This window comes from Rattus norvegicus, chromosome 13, assembly GCF_036323735.1.
Source record: "Rattus norvegicus strain BN/NHsdMcwi chromosome 13, GRCr8, whole genome shotgun sequence".
NCBI classification, from domain to species: Eukaryota; Metazoa; Chordata; class Mammalia; order Rodentia; family Muridae; genus Rattus; species Rattus norvegicus.
Genome location: NC_086031.1, coordinates 23,242,274 through 23,260,181, shown reverse-complemented (window position 1 = coordinate 23,260,181; position 17,908 = coordinate 23,242,274). Strand labels below are relative to the sequence as shown.

General features: G+C 45.6%; 1 protein-coding gene and 1 long non-coding RNA gene across 5 annotated transcripts in view; one reads left to right on the top strand and one right to left on the bottom strand.

Annotated features, from left to right (window-relative positions):
* Bcl2 (BCL2, apoptosis regulator) overlaps window positions 1-17,908 on the top strand; it is a 162,437-nt gene that overhangs the window by 106,719 nt on the left and 37,810 nt on the right. The gene's annotated exons all lie outside the window — the stretch shown is intronic.
* LOC120096229 (uncharacterized) lies at window positions 6,368-14,064 on the bottom strand. 4 transcript variants are annotated; one of them, XR_010056967.1, is made up of 3 exons: window positions 12,561-14,064; window positions 10,948-11,299; window positions 6,368-9,577 (listed from the first exon to the last, which is right to left on the bottom strand). It is a non-coding gene; the product is annotated as an uncharacterized LOC120096229 (long non-coding RNA). The 4 variants fall into 4 exon arrangements; XR_010056968.1 differs by having other exon boundaries at window positions 11,082-11,299; XR_005492403.2 differs by having other exon boundaries at window positions 6,368-11,299.

The window sequence follows — 17,908 nt, the reverse complement described above, 5'->3', positions numbered from 1 at the left end:
CCCTCAGGTGGTTCTTAGCCCGGGGCCTTCACGACAGCCTTCTTTTTCTAATTAAAAATTAAATATATTTTAAAATTTCAATTTATTTTTAGCTACCGAACGTTGTGTCTGGAGGCTTTTGTACTTCCTCTCATGTGCTGGGGGCCGTCCTGGTCTTCCTCAATGCCCGAGCTAGCTAAGCATATTAACCGGCGCAGCGAACAGTCTCATTACTTCTCCAGACCCTTGCCTGGCTTTGATCTTCCCATTTCAAAGCCAAGAGGACCATGGAGGGAGAGAAATGATCGAACTGTGTGTCCTTTCTCCAGCATGGGCAGCCTCTTTAGTCAGGAACCCCCTTTGGGAAACCCAGGGACCAAACAACACAACCAGATTCCCTCCCCCCTCATCAGTGTTTAATTAATATTAATTCTTTATGTAGCTTCATCTCGTTTCTGAGCCTTCACAGATGAACTTTCTCCATAAACGAGCCTTTCAAAGTCTATATTTGAAATATCTCTAAGCCTCAGAGAACAGTTTTTAAACAAGTCGAGCATTGATTTCCTCTGACTCCCGCATATTTCTTGAGTGCTTTTCCTGAAAGATTCTTTGGTTCATTTAACACAAAAACAAACCCTGTCCCGGGTTGGTCGAGGTTATGGGGATCTAGGTAGTATGGACTTTTTTTCTCAGGAATTGCAGTTTCACTAGAGGATATAAGACACTGCAACAAATAGGCCAAAGGGAAAATTGCACAGCGCAGATTCCTGCACTCCTACAGGCTGGTTAGATTACAGTTTTATTGAACGTTAATGAACTCCCACAGCTCTCCCGCACAGAATTTAAAAGGTCTTTACTTTCTGGGGTTATAATTATGGTGACTGAATTTTTCCATACCAAAAATTAAAACCCATAGCCGGACAAAGGATTCTTGTGCCACTTCTAGGTGTGAGACCACCCATAGTTAGACTTTGTAAAGCGGGCATTTTCAGGCAGGCCCCATAAAAGTAGAGACTCATTAAGTAGGCATGCTTTTAGACTTTTCATTAAAAGCCTATAATGCAAACAGTATTTTATTCTGTATCTGAATCAACACGTTATATCCTAAAGAACTATTTTATAGCCTTAAGGTATGTGTTAGCCTATTCATAAAAACCCGTAGTGCTGCGCATTGAGGAATGATACCCACCATCATCCAGGTGGGGTTAAAAGTCCCTAGTGGTCTACTCCAGACCTTTAATTTTTCTTTTGAAGATAAAAGTTCCCTATTTCACTTTCAAAGTTCAAGGTTTTTTGAGCCATGCAAGTGATCACCATTGAGGTGTGCCGGATGTCAGCAGTTGTGAGCAATTGCTCCTGAAAAGAGAGGAAGGAGCGACTTTTTCTTCCTGCAGTTTCTGAATGTGTAACTTTTCAGACCATCAAGGTCATGGAGATGGATACTGGCCAGGGTGCCATAGCCCCAGCAGAAGCTCTTGAACTGAGGGTATTGGGGGTCTAAAATAGGTTGCGTTGATGGTTTAAAAATTCTGAGACCAAAGCCTGCTTGACCAAAACTAAGTGACATATCAAAGCCATACCGTTTTGGTGGGCAAGCCAGGTCCTGACAGACCATAAGCTTGGTGACAGACACAGGTCCCCTTTCCCAATCTGTGAGCTTTCTTCTTCCCCAGAGTTACTCTTGGTGCATCCCCAACTTTGAAGTTAGGGACACCCCTACAATATGATTACATCATTCTAACCCCTTGCTTACTGCCTGGACCAACTTTCTGTCAATGGAAAGTACATGGAAAAGGTTGGAAAAGCAATGTCTTTAACCAATGACTCCTTTGGTGAGGTGGCTTCAGAAGTGCTGAGGCTTTTCAAGGCTGACTTTTAACTGGACGGAAACTGAGTCCAAGCCACATCTTGAGTACACTCTGCTTCCTTTCACCCTAGGACCATCTTCTTGAAACCAGAGCTATATCACAGTAGAGCTGATTCCCTGCTCTTTTTAGTGTCCATCATTTATCTTACAAGATGGCTGCATTTATAAATTACTTATCTGGGTACAGTTTCTGAGTGTATTCCTTCTGATAAAGCATACCTTGAAGCATACCAGCTGTGGATCTGTACTGTTGGCTCACTGGTGAAGGAACTTACTGCTTTTCTGGAGAACTGGAGTTCTGGACCCGGCACTCACATCAGACAGCTGATAACCACTGTATCTTAATCATCTAACCCTCTTCTGACTTCCACACACACACACACACTCACACACACACACACACAGTCAAAATGAAAATAAGTCTTAAATAATACATACCATGTCATCTATTCAAGTAACCTCCAAATTCAACTTAATTTCCCTTCCCATCTGTCCAATCATTCAATGACTATTTTTTGTTTTGTGTTAACATTTGTTTACCTAGTCTCTGTGTATGTTTATACATGTGTGTAGATGTGCACACATGTGTGTATGTAACATGCGTATGAGGGTTTGACGTCAACCTGTGAGTCAGTTCCCATTTTATACCACGTGGATACCAGGGATTGAACGCAGGTCACTGGGCTTGACACAGGTGCTGCCAGCAGCTGAACCTTGACTATGTAGTATGTGCAATATGGAGGGCCCCTTGCTGGCTATCAAAGATGCTGACTGCAGTGAACAGAAAAACCAAGGTCATAGCCCTTTTGTGGCTTATATACCACCAAGTTGTGTTAACCAATGTACTACTCTTTGGCCATTCTTGTATTCTATTAGTAAGAATGTCTTATCCTATGTCAAAACCCCTTACAGAAACAATTTAGGGGACGAAGGGCTTGTTTTGTTCCTGCTCTGGGCGTGTCTGGTACTTCATGATTGGGGTGGGGCAGGCAAGGCAGAGCAGCTCACCTCGTAGCACTCAGGAAGCAGAGATCATTCAGTCTTACCTTCCCAGGGACTCAGAACCTAGAGCATGTGGAGACTGAGCGCACAGCTCTGACATGGGAGGATGGAGCACTTGAGTTACAAGGGGTTTGAAAAGCCTCCAATAGATTTCCAGATTATTTTTAATAATGCAAGAGAAATGAAAACCAGGCTGTCTTTTTTTTTTTAACTATTCCACACTTTGCTTTGAGGCATTTAAGGATTTCTAATTAGTTAAATATTAATCATGTGCAACAGCCAAGCCAAGTAGACCCACTGTGCTGTTCTTTCCAAACATGCTTTGTTGGTTTGGTATCTTATTTGCTGGCAGCATTTCAGACTCCCCACATGATGCATCGGAAAGCTTTAAGATGCATCCCGACCCGTGGGCCAGCATTAATTTTGCCGCAAGCACTGCTCATGTGTAATACCCACATCAAGCGAGTTCACTAGAAAACTCCCTCAGATGCCTACTCAGAGTGAGTGGCATTTCACATAGAAGAGAAGCACAATTTCATCTGAGGAGGTTGGTGACGGTGTTAAACACCAATATTCCGTTCTTGAAAAGACTGAAACTATACACACACCAGCAAAAGTCTGGCTAGAGCATGAGGTATGGATGGCGATAGCTCTGTCACAGCGGCCCAAGGTGAGTTACTAAGATACACTCTCCAGAGTGCTTTCTTCGCCTTGCTTGGGGAGCCGTATGGCTTCCAGGGGTTGGGAAAGGGCTCCTGGGAATTAGAAAAGATTGCAGATTCTTCCCTTTGCACGGGTTGTGATCTTGGTCTCTAGAAGTGAGATAAGGATTCTGATCAGTGGTGTCTTTAAAATCCAGCCCTGGCTGCTGGGCATAGCCTGCCTGTGGACCGGACGTCCTAACCTAGTTAATTGGGGGTGGGGGAGCTAGAGTGCACTCAAAAACTCATCTTTAAAAACTTATTTTTTTTCAAATAGAAGAGGGCCTGGTTCCATATGATTAAGTTACAGAATAAATGATGGTATAAAATCATTGATTAAGCTTTGCATTCCAAACCAATTGCTTATTTTCTTCAATCTTGATGATGTAACTGCTATCTTGAAAATTATTAGGAAGAGTGGAATTAACAGTCTTACACTTGATTCCTTTTAGGGTGGATGGTGGCAAATAGCTTCATTTTACACATTACCTTGGCAGAAAACATTTGGACCTTTGCCCAGCCCCACAGGAAGACTGAGATCAGCACGAAGACCTGTGGTTGTGCGACACAGCTAAGATACAGCAGATCCGAAACTTAACCGGCAAGCCGGTTCCAGGGCCACGGTGAAAAGCATCAGGCATCCAAGAAATGGTTGTTGGTGGGGAGTAGGGACCTGAGTAGTAGTCACTAACTGAAGGTGGCACTTTGCTGGGTGAGGTAGTGTTGGGTGGTGGGAATACCAGGTCTTCTTTTCCCAGGTGACAGCAGGTCATCTCTCACACTGTCAAAATGAGGTAGTGTGTGGAGCCCTGAGGCCTGAGCCCAACTGGTGGAGAAACATTTCTAACTACAAATAACTCCAAGCCACAAAGCTGGGATCAGCTTGGCTTTTTCTCATTCTTTTCTTTCCTTTCCTTTTCTTTTCTTTTCTTTCCTTCTTTTTCCTTCCTTCCTTCCTTCCTTTCTTCCTTTCTTTCTTTCTTTCTTTCTTTCTTCCTCTCTTCCTCTCTTTCTCTCTTTCTCTCTTTCTCTCTTTCTCTCTCTCTCTCTCTCTCTCTCTCTCTCTCTCTCTCTTTCTTTCTTTCTTTCTTTCTTTCGAGTAGGGACTTCCTATATTCCTCAGCATCTCAGTGACAGAAACCTGCTGTCCCTAACTCAGGCCCTTTGGCAGTGCTTATAATTTCATCACTTTTCTGTGTGTGCGTGTGTGGCATGTGTTCACATGTTTGTGTGTGAGAGTATATATACGTAACACCTGTGTCGAGGTCCTAGGACAACTTTAAGCATCCGTCTATACTGTCCACTTAATGTTTCTTGTTTGCCACTGTGCTGTGTAGTTCTGTCTAGCTTGTCCCTGAACATTTTGGGGCTTTCCTGTTTTCACTTCTCCTCTCTCCAAAGGCATGCTGGGATTGCCGTCATCCCCCTCTGTGCCCAGCTTTTAGATGGTGCCTAAACTCAGGTTGTAAGGTTTGTGTGGCATATGTTACTACACAGTGAACCCCAACCACAGCTCTTGCTTATCGTTTTAAATTGAGCATCCACGCAAGAAAATGGCAAGCAACTATTGTGACAAAGACTTGATGTCTCAGAAAGACTTTGCCAATCTGTTATACTGTGACTGCAGACCACACCATCTGAGACACATCTGGGAAGACAAACTCAGGAGTAGCAGGCACGAAAGGCTCCAGTGACTTCTCTCCATACACTATTAATAAGGGTGGGTTTTTTTTTTAAAATTGGTGGTGCATTTTGATCTCAATTTTTGAAAATACAATGTCCATGTATCTTTCACTTCCAAAGGTCTTTCCTGCATGCATGTAAGGCTGACTAATATTTATTTGTTTTCTCAGCAAAGATAAAACGAACTAGGAAAACCAGAAATGCCTGTGTGGGAGACTGGTTTAGTTGGTAAATTGATAAGAAATAAAGTGCAGTATTAGGATATGTTATGTGCACGCACGCATATTCTGAGTAGTATAAATTAAAATCAATATAACACTGAATGAAATCATGATCACGTGCACTTTGCTTAGAGTAAATTATATAGATTTGGACTGTCGGATTAGCTAAATAGTTCATATTTTTCACCTTAATTTGCCTACTCAAACATTTATTCCTATCACCCATATAACTAAACATCAATCTGTCTTAGCCATTCAGTAATTTCTAAGTGAATGCCTGTATTGTTTTTCAACAGTGCTGACCAGAGCGGTGATTGCCCTGGTCGTTACACGCTAAATCCCTGCCATATATTACACGCTTGTTCTCCTACTTTCTCTGAACCTCACAAGTCCTGAAAGAAGAGGAGGAAGGACAGTTTCCACAGTCATTTGGAACTCACCATAAGTGCGCGGGAGGGAGGTCTGGAACTAGCTCTCACACGGATTTTGTTTCCAAACATCATTTGCCTGCGGAGTGGCCTTCGTCAGTTTTTCAGAGTCTGTTTTCTGCTTAAGAGGTCACTTCTAAGTTAGAAATTAACAGAAATCCTCTTGGGATTGTTCATTAATGTTGCTTATTTCTAGCATCTTCCAGTCACCAAGTATGGGACTTTGTTAGCCATCCCATATGTTACCCTCAGCAAACCATTTGACACGTATGCAGGGAACTTTCCAGTTACTTCCCATGTGTATTTGTTTACCTCTCTTAGAGTTCCCATGGTATGATCATCAGCTTTATTTGTGGGGCCAGGTGGAGCTTGCCATCTGAAAACCACCCTGGCTTTCAGGGTAGGACCCGGTTCAGCTGAGCAATGCTGAACCATTGTTTATTTTATGAGATAAAGAACAAAGACAAACAAAAGAGCCAAGTCTGCTTTTAGAATCATTCAAGTGATGTAATTTTTATTAGTTGAGCTAATGCTAGACAGGGCCTGGTTTTGATTTAAGAGATTTCTACTGTTGCACAGGCTGTGCAAACCCAGGGTGGTGGGGTAGCAGTTACTGAAGTGATCCTAGGATGACATTGCGTGCCCTGCATCCTTCCATCTCGGCCGGTATCCCTCCTTCTGCTGGTTACTGAGACAGGACTCTGTTGAAGTTTGCTTGGTTTTAGTGAATGGGATAAGCAGGATGGACAAACAGACACACAGGCATAAAGTAGGTGTCCAACCCGGGTTTAGCAATGGCTTTTTGGAGAAAAGAACTAATTTGCATCTTGGAGCAGAGGTGGCAAAGGTGCCCGGGTCCCTAGAATGGTGACAATGTGTATGGGGCAGGAGTACAGAGAGCAAGGCACTTCTGCAGAGTGGCAGGCCTCTGGATTGGGCTTTGTCTTCTGTGGGGATATTGACCACAGAGAGCTTAGTTCTTGGTTTGTCCTAATAGGTATACTGGAAAAACATTTATAGAATGAATAGATTTACTCCAAAGTATTTCCCCGATGCCGTCAATGATACCGTGGCTGTCTGTGAACCTTTTATCTCTCTTATGTGGCCATACCTGTCCTTTTTTCCTAAATTAACACTAGTTAAGGACACGCCTAGGAACTCTTTGGAGACTCAAGTGAAATAAAACGCTCAGTGCTATTTTTGAAACAGATTGTTGGTATAATACCCATTTTGCAAAATAGGGAAATGCATAGGGCTCCAGTTTCTGTTTTCAGTAATGAAAAGCAATATTCATAGGAGAAGAAGAAAGAAGGCCGAGTTCCCCTGCTAACAGTTGGGCCGTTGTGATTCGTCACCAACCGAAACCCCAAATGACAGATCTGCCTTTAGTCCTCTTCATATGAGGTGTTCTACTGAATCTTGGCTCTGTTAGCTCTTGACAGTATAAACCTCGTTTTCCACTGTATGGACACAGTTTAGAGTATTCTCTAGCTACACAAGGAAAGCTTTCTTAGGAAAAATCTTTCTCTAGATGTGTTTTTTGCCCTTGAAACTGAAATGGTGAAGGTGGAATTTGGAGAGTCACGTGTCCCAGAGTACAGACCTCTATGAAAAGAAAAGAAAAGAAAGAAAAGAGAGAAAAGAGAGAAGAGGAAAGGAAAGAGAAGGGAGGGGAGGTAGAGGAGGGGAGGGGAGGAAACAGAAGGACAAAAGAAGAGCAATGGTTCACACTTTGGAAAGTGAAGCCACAGGCCCACAATAATGTGTGAAGACTGAAGAGATAGCTAAGTGGGTAAGGAGAACGTTTGCAACATGAGTGTGAAGATCTGAGCTTTGGTTCCCAGCACTTAGGTAAAAGTGGGGTGTAGCAATGTTTGTTTGTAAAGCTAGTGTTGGGGAGGGGGCAGAGACAGATGGATCCTGGAGGCTTTCTGGCCCTCCAGTCTGGTGCCTCACTTCCAGTTCAATGAGATATGCTATCTCACAAGACAATATGGAGGGAGTTAGAGGAAGAAACAGACTTAGACCCTCAGTCTCCATACACACACACACACACACACACACACACACACACACACACACACACACACAAGCATGCCCACACACATACATGTACACACATGTATACAATGCATATGCACATAGAACAACATGCTTAGTATTCGATACTGGAAGTAATCGCTTCATGCACTGAATGGATTTGCTAAAACATAACCAGTGAACTAAATCTCTTTTTATTGTCAGCCTACATCCACTCTTCCACTGATCATAAGCTAAAGGCAGACAGTGTCATGGATTCAAAAGTTAGCTGGAAACCGAGAGTCCCGTAGTAAACGGTAGGCAGGGAGGGGTGCATTAGACACGTGTGTGTATAATAAAGATGATATATGTGCATAAGTATAACTATGATGAAATGTATATAAAGGCTTAGAACTCCGCAGAAGTAAGCGAACCATAAATAGATAGCACGCTCAGGCAGAGAGAAAGCGGGTGCTATTTTAGCACTTGGACTAGTGATAATTTATTGTTCAGCCCCTCCTGTTGACTCAGTGTTTATGCAGTGCTATATATTAACCGAGACCAAAATAGTCTGTGCACATCGCAGTCTTGGAGAGATACCGAGCAATCAGCAGAAGCCGCACCAAACGATCACTCCCCACAAGGAGTGGATTTATAGTATTTAAAGTATTCATCCTAAAAACCCAAGCTATTTTGACAATTTTCTGCCTGTTAATCAGTACGGTTTAAAACTAGATGGTATGGCACATCTCAGGAAAAGACAGAGAAGTGATTAGAAGCTAAAGTCAAGGCCCAAGGTTCTGCAGGCTGAGAACCTGGCTCTTACTGATGGGAATGGACTCCAAGCCATGTGCCGGGTTCATGGGGGTACCTGTCTCTTAGAGCTGATGGGTAGATGGAAGGTGTTCAGTTGGAATAGCATTTGCGTGAGGTGCGGTGCACTCGAGCTGGTGCGGACGGAGGCCTGAGGAAGACTTGCTGCTTGTCGGGGCACCTGTTAATTACCAAGATTTCAACCCAGACCAGGGAAGTGACTCTAGGCAAGCTACCTAGCTTTCTTAATTTTGCCAGATAGCATGGGATTACAGAATCAGAACAAAGGTGATAAGAGACAAGACCAGAGCCAAGATGATGCCCCATACATGTTCCCATGTTCCCCTTGGTTAGGTGCGGTGATGGCTACATTTGATGGTCAGGCTGATGGGAGTTAGATTGAAGGGGATTGGTGAAGTGAGAACATGGGTATGAGGGTACTCTAGAGAGGATTAGCCAAATCTGAGGGAGTACCCAGACCGTGGCGCAGGTCCAAGGGGAAGGCCAGGAGGACTCCAGCCACTTGCTGGAGGTGGCTTCTCCCCTTTCCTGAGATGAGCTCTGCTTTCCTGTGAGCCACCCTCCGCACCGGGGGACTGGAACCTCTAAAACAGTGAACCACAAGAAATAATTCCTCCTGCTAAGTTGTTGCTGTCAGAGACCTGGTCACGGCAACGCAGATGTCGTCAGTATGGGTAGCTGATGTTTCTCCAAGGTGTCTTTTATTTTTTTTCTTGTCTCCGACTGGCAGTCACATAGCTGTGTCTGTGTGGTCCTGGAGACAGTCCGTACTTGTGGGGGCAGGGCCCTGGTCGAAGCTCCTTGCTCGGTGAAGTGGAGGACTGATGCTCTACAACGAGCTGCCTTCAGAGGACACAATACAAGAGGAGGATGGTTATCCTGGCTAAAATAAATTATTCTGCTTAATGTACACAAGAGCTGGGACATGAAGAGAGCAAAGGCATTCTCCCAGACAAGTGTTTACTGCTGAGACTCTGTGATTACAGATGCGTAATGCCTGTCCTAGACACATTTGTCCTAGGCCCCCCATACCATACAGAGGGTGCTGCCATGACATTTTGTCTTAACTCTTGCCATGTAGGCAGTGATGTCTGGTCATCTCCTCTGGAGACATTTTACTTCCAGGTTGCTTTGAAATTGTTTTCATGAGAAGCTGCTTCAGCCCTGAAAGGCACAGCTCTAAGATAGTGGTTATATACAGGCCGTATCTGCAGCTGTCTCTCACAAGGAAGGCCTGTCCCCATACCAGAGAGAGAGAGAGAGAGAGAGAGAGAGAGAGAGAGAGAGAGAGACGGGTGGCGGGAGGTGTATATCTAACCTGCTCTTTCCACGGCCCCTTGACCTATCTTTTCTTGGTAATGGTTTAGCTCATGTGATGCTTTCTGCAATCTAGGACAAGTTCTTGGACAGTGGCTCCAACAGTGGGCCTGCTCTCCTCACACAACACCTAAGAGAGACAGATACTTTGTCTCCATCCTTTTCTTTGTTCTTGGCCCCAGGCAGGGGTTTATCTGGAGAAGTTATTTCTTGACTTCTCTGATGGCTTTCCCTAAGTGGATGGATGACCCCTACAGCACTGCGATCTGCCATGCTTTACCCTTCTTCATCATTTAAAGGTGCAGAGCAGGGAGCAGGTCCAAGGCCCACCTCCAGTGCCACGTGTGTTTGGTCACTTAAAGCTCAGCAGAGGTTAGTCACTGCAGGAAGTACGGAGATCCCAGGCCTTTGTAGATGCCTTTAGGTAGCTTAGGAATTCGCTCTTCAGCCACATCTTCCCTGGCAGCCATGGTCTATGTTATATAAGAACCCCTTTCGCAGGGAGTCCTTCTTGTCTGCAGGCAAGTGCTCCAGGAAGGCATATGACGTTTATTGCACTCTGCAGTGCTTCCTTGAAGAGACCAATGTGAAGCAGAGTTCTATGCAAATGTGCTGTCCTTCTCAGGGTATGAGTGCTGTGTGAGCAATAAAACTGGGAGCTGGTGCAGAATGAGCCAAGGAAGCTAGTTTTATGGTCGGGTTTATGGTACGGATCTCCCTGGGAGAGCGGTGTGTGCACAGCCACTCCTTGTTTCAGACCATTCGATGTTCAGGACACTTGTGCTCCTGCCCTACTTCCTGGCACCCACCCCTGGGCATCCCCCGATCCCAAGGGGGCAGTGTATGTTCTCCCAGAATGCCTTAGCACAGGCCAGCCTAGGATGTACTTTACTTACAGGAGTTAGGAACTCTTGTTCCCTGCAGCAGATGGTGGCAGCTGTGTGAGCGGCGATATGGCTGGGCTGGCCCTGGGCCTGCCCTGGGCATCTTTGCAGTATCCTGGTTATATGAGTATATGGTAGTCAGTTACCTCGCTCATCTGAATATATCCTGGTGAATCTTCTCCTTCTGCAGGCTGCAGATGACAGGTGTGGAGTGACAGCTCCAGACTTTAGCTGTGCAATGGAACTAATCCAGAGTTCCAAAGGATCCTGGTGTCCAAGCCATAATCCAAACCAGTCTGCCACTCTCCCTGGGCATATGACTCAGATCCCACTAAATGACTTGGTGGTTATCTGGGTACGACCACTGCACAGGAGGGAAGTTAGGAGACGAAGCAGGGTAAGAGGAAAACAATAAAATCGGAAAACAGAGAACAAAGCCCAGAGCTAACCAGGTAGGCAGAAGTAAGAAGGTACAGCCAGCAGCTGCTGGTTGGACCCGGAAAGAGTCACTGATTGCCTCTGCCCTTACCCTGCCTCAGTAACCAGGCTGTCTCTGGAAGGGCAGGACCCTTGTAAAATCTTCCACATGAATTTGATATTGTGAAACATCACAGGACGTATCTCCTAGCCGAGGACCCCTATTTTAGGTCCACTTGAATTCTTCCGATGTTGCTTCCTCTTAAAAAAAAAATCTGGGTTTATCATGAGGATTTAGTAGAGGGATAGTGAGGGTGACTGTGTCAGACCTTCTGCAAATGACAGCTTGATAGCCATGAGCACTGGAAGAAACTCACACTTCCGTTTCCGTAAGAATTCCCCAACTCTTACTGGGTATTTCTATACATTGTCCCAAAACAACGTATAGATCCTGAGACACTGATTTAGAAGGCTAGGGAAGGGGAGAACCTAAATACATCTGCTATTTGCTCAGGATCCCTACTGATTCCAAGACCCTCAAGGCTTGAGACCATCTCTACCAGTAAGGAGCACAGGGCAGTCAGACTTCGGAGCGGAGGACACACTTTTACGTGGCTGAAGGAGCTTCACTGCTTGCTCTGTGCTTCTTGGCTTCTCTTTCTAATGGCATCTGTCCCATCTCAGCATGACAAGGAGGGTTATGTGCGAGTGGGTGGGGACAGGAGTCACCGGGTAAGGTCATTTTGACAAGGTTCCACCTTTCATTTACAAGTCAAACTGAAATGAACTCTAAACATGGCATCTTCTAAATTAGGAACCTCACTGAAGGAGGTGACAATTTTGCACTTCTGGGTGTAGAGGCAGGAGTGGAACAGTCTTCTGAAAGCCCCATGTTACCAGCTCTGGAGTACATAACAAAACACCTTCTCCTATTTGTACCTGAAGACACAAAAAGTCCCACGGATAGCAATGAATCAAAGGGACTGTTTATTGACACATTCGCACTGGTCTTCAGGAGCTCAGGGACCCCTGGGTGGGTTTACTGCTTATTCTTTTTGGTATATCTATAATAAGAAAAAGGACATTTCCACCCATAATTTCTGCCGGAGCCTTGGGAGGTAAGAGTCAGGAACCCCATCCCTAGTAGGAGGTAAGAAGTAGGAGGTAAGGAAGTAGGAGGTAAGGAATATTTTCGGAGACACACTCACCCAGCAATGTAGTTCCAGTCCTCCCTGCTACTCAGGCAGAGTTCCCACCAAGGACAGCCCCCTTGTTGGCTGGCAGTGAACCACTCCTGTTGCTGTGGTGGGCCTGGGAAAGTAGGAAACACCATGGAGACTAAGCCTCGTGTGCAGTGGGCAGACAGCCCTTGCCTCCTCCTCTTTCCGGGAGGAATCAATGCAGTCACAGAGCCCCTGTAGATCCAGAGAGCTGAAGCCCTTTATTTCCCACTTCACAAAGGGTACAAGCATTCCTGCTGCAATTTTTGCTTAAGAGCAGGAATTCCTAGCAACACCCGAGAGCTTCTCTTGATTGGGGGATTTTAGCCTCTCTCTTCCCCGATTTTAGCTATTTGGGTTACCCTGTTGTGATTGATTCAGAAAACAACTTTATCAAATGATATTTATTGTCATGCTACTAAAACTCAGTTTTCATAGCCCGTGTAAGGTTTCTTAAATATCTGCTAGGGGTCTTTAGTGTATTTAGAAAGAAGGGGAGAAGAAAAGTGATTGCACGGACTTCCACATACTTACTGAACTGGGGCCTGTAGTCTTTTGTGAATGAGCAAGATTCATCCCAGCACCATTTTGATAGATGCCAAGATGCAGAAATCTCAGTGGGAAAGGAAACAGGAAAGTTAATGATTAGTCAGCCAAGGCACAAGGGAAGCAATGAGCTCTGACATCTCGGTCATGTACCCCTTGTGTGCTAAGATGGCCACCTGCTCTTCCCAAGAGCCCTCGCCTAGGAGCCAGCTACTGTAGTGTGTCCCACCCTAGCAATGAGCTAGACCTGACTTGATGGGACCCTACTGACTTAAGAATGACTCCTTCAGCCCACCCAAGCATCAGTGTGATATTCACAAGGAGTGAAGACCCTGGTCCTGTGCCGATGCAGTTGGGGCCTTCACCTCCCAGCTTCCGTCCTGCGTTCCAGCATGTGCTTCTCTGGGCACCGCACCCATGGATTAGAACTGGCACAGTCTCGTCCTCCTTCCAGGAGAAAACACGGCAGGGGTTTCTGCTCGTTCTAGGCATAGTCAGCACCAGAGAGCTGGAGCGAGCAGCCTGCGAGCCTGGAGGGACCCAGGCTGCCTTCTGAAAGTCAGGCTACTCCGGGTCTGGTACCCTGGGGGTGCTGTGAAACCACAGAGCCCTGCATGGATCGCATGGCAAGCTCTGCGCTTTTACACCCGTGCCCGAGAACTCCTGGTCCTACCCCTGTGTCAGAGCCTTTGGTGGGCTCTGACAGACTCCCGAGTGTCTTCCGCTGTCTCCTGCTATCTGTGTTAAGGGCTGGAGAGGAGGCAGGACAGCCACCGTCACACTACACAGAATAGAAGCTCAGGAATAGAATCAGAGAAGCCAAAATATCCTTCAGCCATATTTTAAGCTTATTTTAAAACTGTGTTGGTGCTTTTCCGTTTTAATTGAATCAGGTCCCATGACTTTTGCGATCCCCAAATCCTCCATAAATTTCCTGAAACTGGCTGCCCCCACCCTTCCCTCCTTAAGCTCCCTCCTCTCCCTGCCTGGGAACCTGCCCTTTAAATTTGACATGGCTGGGATTTTAATCGCTCCTCAAAGGCCCAGTGACAATTTCACAACAAAGCGGGGGTGGGGGGGTGAGTTTTGTTTTCTGCTCTGATTAAGAGAGCAACTGTTCTCGCTTTGTCCCCCAGGGCCAGCTCTTGGCACCAGACTGGGGAGACCTGGAACTTAGCATTGCAGCATCCATCAGAGGCAGCGAGTCTGAGGCCCACAAAGGCGAACTGCAGCTGTTTGAGTAAAACTCTAAATTCTTGTTTAGAAGATTCTCAGTCCTCCTTTTCTAGTGTTTCCTTTCAGGGGGAGGAACCAGGAAGTTTTAACTTTCCCAGGATCCCAGGCAGGTAATTGTTTTCCCAAGCTAGATTTTAATCTGATGAAAATGGGCATTCTTTGCTATGAGGGCCTCGCCCACGCCCATCAACTGTCGTTTCCACCTTGCACACTGAAGACTTGACTGCACAATGTCCCCCTCCTCCCAGGCACGAGTCCAACCCCGCTTATAATTCGGAATCATTTTCATTTCTCAGCAGCACTTGCAGACCTTTGATCTTTTGGCAGCGTGGAAGACCTTCCTGTCCTGTAGCTGGCCATGGCCACGTAGTGACCAATCTTCTGAGGATGACAATTGGCAATGCCTCTTACTTAGTGCCGTTGTGTGTTCGTTTATTTATTTTCTGTGCGTATGCATGGTTTGCCCGAGTGTATGTTCATTCACGCCTGGTGCCACAGGGGCTAGAACCCCTGGGACTGGAGTTCAAGGTAGTTCCGAGCTGCCATAGTTGTGCTGGGAGCTAAACCAAGGTCTGGTGTAAGATGATCAAGTGCTCCTTAACCACTGAGCCATCTTTCCTTCTAGCTCTCTCAGTTCCAGTTTTAAGCAAAGTCGTACTACTAGAGCTAGGACCAGAGCCTATGTCCTGGCAGCTCAAACAAGCCAGGCTTAGCCACTTGCCCTCTGAATGTTGAGTAAACTTTTAATAGAAGGCAAGGAATATGAAGAGTGAACTAGTCCTGGTCAGTGCGGTCATTGACCCATCCTTGTCTCCCCTCTCTAGTGTTTCCTACAAGGTGGTCTGATAAGTTACCTGCCCCAGGTAAAAGCCTTTCCTCTTTATAGGAGACTAGTTCTGCCTCTGGCTGGCACCAGAATTCAGACTTTTCCATCTTCCATCACGTTTCAGGGTAGGGGCCGGGGCTATTCCAACTCCCTAGGATGCCTGAGTGTTTCTTTAGAATGGCCTCGCTCCTCCCCCCAGGCATGGCAGTTATAGTAGCCTGAAACTTGCCTATTAATAGTCTCTCCCACAGGCTAGTGTGGCTCCTGGTCTCTGACTAGGTCACCACAAGGGATCTTGCTCAGATATTCTCTCACTGGAACCATGCATTTATGGAAGTGGCTGATGGCCTAGTGTGGTTCTTGTTGTGCATAGCTTACAGTCCCATGTTGGCTGTCTTGGGGACGCTCTTCTTGGTAAACACTGTGCTTAAGTTGGTCCTTCTACCTGAAGATGAGAACATACAGGAAACACATTCCCAATACCTTCCCTAGTTATCCACGTGAATCTCAGAGATGGCTTAGAAGCCAGCAGGGCCCTAACTCTGCCTTCCTGAAAGAACTTCATTACTTCCTTCTTGCACCAGATTTGAGAGTCTGTGATTCCGATGGCCCCCCAAAATGTTAAAGCAAAAACATTTGGAGGGGAAAAATCAAAGTTGCTAAAATGTCTTTGTTATACATCAACAAATGATAATAATCTGTTAATTCTTCTGCTAGGTTCCCTGACCCAGGAGAAGTAACAGTTAGTTTCAAACATGGGTAAAGATTCCAACTGAAGGCAGTCAGCCATCACTAAATACAGGGGAGGCTGCAGCCATTTGAGTGGGTCTCCCAGGACTTTGAGAGCTTGGTCTGGGGAGTGACAGTGTGAAGACGAGGGAGTTTAAGAGATGGAACTCTTTAAGAGAAGTGCTGCCTTTGAGGGGGCTAATGAAGGCCTCCAGGAGTGAGCTAGTTCTCATGAGCGTTAGATTATTATAAAACCAGCAAGGCTGGCTTCCCTCTGGTCTCTGACTTCCTCATTCACCATGTGATCTTTCTTTCTCATCTGCACCATTACCAACGCAATGCCACACACTCCTTGCCAAAGCCAAACCAAAGGGGATGCCCAAACATGGACTTTTAGGCTCAAGATCCTCTTTTCTCCCAGGGTCTATTTTGGGATAGTCCATTCCAGCAACAATAAACGGTGGTGCTGTGATGAGAAGTACCCAGACGACCCAGGAGAGACATCCTCTCTGACCAACGCAGGTTGAAGTCTGAAATTTCACAGCAGGCATTCAGAGAGCGACAGGGAGACTCTTGGCATAGCGTCCTTTTAGAAACTTGTCTCTTTAGCCAGAGGTTTTGTGTTTCAAGGATTCCTTCTGTTGTTTTCATTTTGTAGAGCTGAATCACACAAAGTGCACAAAGGAGCCATTCCATTGGCCTTAGGAAAGTCATGTTTGAGACATTCTGCCAAAGGGGACCCAGCAACTTAAGATGAATATAGTTGTTCATGGGCCTGTAGTCAGATGCCTACTGCTCACCCAGTCACTCTCCCACTCACTGAGGAATGTGTTCGCGTGTTGTTTCAGTCTTCATTCAGTCGGCCATCAACTAGTGAATGCTTTATGAGCACACACTGACGTTGCACTGGAGGCTGCCAAGCAGGTGGCCAGGTCATCTTGAGCGCACAGGACAAGGCTGTAGTTCCCTAAGGCTGCCCATATGCATTGGCTTCCTGTGTTTCTTTCCTCCTGCCCGTGCACCCCTAGCATTCACAAGGGGTGGAGAGAACAAGACACTCATAATAGTTTCTCGGGCCAGGTCTCGTCATTGTACAAAATACTTGATGACTAGTCTACAAATGAATTTATTCCAGGAGTTCTCAAACCCTAATTTCCATGCCAGAAAAATTCATAAAATATTTAGCTTAATATTGCTAGAGAATTTATGAATTACCTCAAACCAAATAACAGATTCTTTTATCTAAGGGGAAAACCCTTTCTGTGATAAAGTCTCGTGTTTACTTTTTCACTTAGAAGGAACTTCCAGGCAATTTTAATCTCTGTTGGGACTCTATAGTAAGTGGTTCTTCGTGCCCACTGGTCCCTAAGGCCTCTAAGCTCAGCCATGTGAAGACTATGCCAGATGAGGAAAACACCTGCGTGCAAATAAGAAAGAAGTCTTACATGATTACTAGAACTCTTAGTACTAGAGTTGGGCTTAGAACGTTTGGGAGACAGATGACTCTGATCAGTACCGACTCTAAGCCTAGTTCCACATGGGGATAAAGTCGTCATTCCTCACTCGTGTGGGGTAGAAATACATCTCTCTCTCTTCCATTTGTTTGCCTAAATCTATTTAGAGCAACCAAAACAGGAGAGCAAGTGCACAGGTCCTAAAACGCACTTCCTCTGCCCATCTCTGTGCTCTACTCCGGGCCTCATGACTCGAACTTCTAAAACATGTCATTTATTTTTATTTTAGTTTAAATATCCCCTTCAAAAACACCAGGGGAAAACATGCTTAAGCCCCACTGAGAAAACAAACCTGTTTAAACAAATGACATCCAAGATGTTCAGGTAGAGTTGGTGTTTTCTGATGAAACTGTGCTTTAGCAGAGAGCCCAGGAGAATACAGCCTGAAACAGATTGTTTTTCTCCTTCCTCACAGTTCCAGTCTCTTTCTGGATAAAGTTAGCAGGGCATAGCCTTTATATGAGAGTTAGTTGTCCTCAGGGGTT